Genomic DNA, 2,394 nt, shown 5'->3' with positions numbered 1-2,394 from the left:
TTCATAAAAAATAAAGTAGTCTTATAAAAGGTTTATAAATTGAAAAAATGTATGAAAACGTCAATTTATAAAGCTCTTTAAACTTACTTTATTTTTTAGGAATAAGGCCATTAGTCATTATTTTTGCTTACGAATAAAGTATTTTCAGCTTTACAACTCTATTTTTATACCTTTAATGAGCATGAAATGGTATTATAACTTTGGTCCGATGTTTGTAAGTACCAGAACAAAAAGAGATAGACCCATTAAAATGTATACTTATATGATCAGAACGTCGAGCTGAGTTGATTTAGCCATGTCCGTCTGTCCGTCTGTCCGTCTGTCCGTCTGTCCGTCTATTTGTATGCAATCTAGTCTCTCAGTTTTCGAGATATCCGGATCAAATTTGGTAGGTGGGTGTATTTTTATAATGTATTAATCATTTGTCGGAACCGGAAGAATCGGACCACTATAACATATAGCTCCCATACAACTGATTGTTCAGATATGAGATTTTTCGTTATAACTTCTTCATTTATGCAGCTACGAACATGAGATTTTGCAGTATTTGCACCCATTATCAACAGAATACTTACAGTGAAAATTACAAAGATCGGGTCACTATAACCTATAGCTCCCATACAACTGATTGTTCAGATATAAAATTTTTCGTTATAACTCCTCCATTTATATAGCTAGGAATATGAAATTCCGCACTGTTTTCAATAATTATTAACAGAAAACTTACAGTGAAAATTAAAAAGATCGGGTAACTATAACCTATAGCTCCCATACAACTGATTGATCAGATATGAGATTTTTCGTTATAATTCATCCATTTATGTAGCTAGGACCATGAAATTTCGCGCTGTTTTCACTCATTATCAACAGAAGACTTACAGTGAAAATAACAAAGATCGGGTCACTATAACCTGTAGCCCCCATACAACTGATTGTTCAGATATGAGGTCTTTTATCATAACTCCTCCATTTATGCAGCTAGGAACATGAAATTTCGCACCATTTTTGCTCATTATCAACGGAATACTTACAGTGAAAATAACAAGGATCGGGTGACTATAACATATATGTATCTTCCATACATCTGATTGTTCAGATATGGGATTTTACTGTAAAACTCCTTTATTTGAACAGCTAAAACCGATAAATTTCGTAAGATATTTTATAAATAATAATACAAAGTCTACTGAGAAAATCGTCAAAATCTATGCTGTATAAGCTTTATCTCCTATACCACTGATTGTTCAGATACCAGTTTTTGCGATATATCTCCTTTATGTAGGAAACTAAACCCAATAAATTGTGTTACCGGTTTACATACCGATCACATAGCAGTGAAAATCACTTAGATTGGTGCCATATAAAGTATATCTTCCATACCTCTGATTGTTTAGATGCGATTTTTTATATAAGTATGTAACTCCTCTATCGATGTATGCAGATGTATTCAAAAGCAGTAATCTGTCAAAGTAAAATTTGCAGATGTTCATGAAAGGTATGAAGCCTTCGGCATAGCCGAAGACAGCGCTGCTCTTACTTGTTTATAGTAATTCTCGGTTTCAACGGTCGAAAAAACATAGGAACAACTTTACATGAAAAATGGAATTTCAATCCCCAGGGGTAGCGGGAAAATGGTCAGTTCAAATAATTTTTTTGGTCATAAACAAGTAGAAATAGTGGGGTCTACCCTCTGGTTCAAAAACTTTTTGTGTTCTTCTGTGTAATAAGCATAAAAATTCTTTCGGATTTTCCACCTAAAACTTTCCAAGACCTACTTTCAGGAGTTTGGTATGTTCACAAAAAATAACGCCTGAGACGTTCAAAACAACTTTGTGAAAAAAAATTTGGCCGAAAAAGCCAACGAGACAAAAGTTGGAAAAAATAAAATAGGGCATAACACCTGAAAAATTTCCATTGGTGGCTAAATTTTCAAAATAAAAAAGTTGTATGAAGGCTTGCAGAAAACTTAAAAAAGATTTTCTGCGAACTGTTGCCATTTTGCTAAGGCTATGGGTTTGGCACATTCGTCCCAATCAACGCCATCCAGCCAAAGTTCTTGAAGCGGAATCTTTGCTTGAATAATCACTGGCGACAGCCATCCTGCCGGGTCAAAAAGTTTTGCGACAGAGGATAAGATTTGTCGCTTTGTGACGGCATTCGATGTCGATGCAGGCAGAATGGTGTAGGAAAACTTATCGGTGAGTGCGTTCCATTGTATACCAAGAGTTTTGGTTGTGGAAGCGCTCTCAAATTTCAAAAAGTTGGAGTCGAGAAGATCCTCCTTTGGAAATTTTTCTAAAATGGCCGGATGATTGGCCGTTAGTTTCTTAAGTATGAAACCAGCTGCCTTCAGCGCTTTGATCACTTGAACAAGTGATTCAGTGGCATTGTCAA

The sequence above is a fragment of the Rhagoletis pomonella genome, unplaced genomic scaffold (assembly GCF_013731165.1).
Source record: "Rhagoletis pomonella isolate Grant_MI unplaced genomic scaffold, Rhpom_1.0 Rhpom_scaffold_00305, whole genome shotgun sequence".
Lineage (NCBI taxonomy): Eukaryota > Metazoa > Arthropoda > Insecta > Diptera > Tephritidae > Rhagoletis > Rhagoletis pomonella.
Note: the sequence above shows the minus strand (reverse complement) of the source record.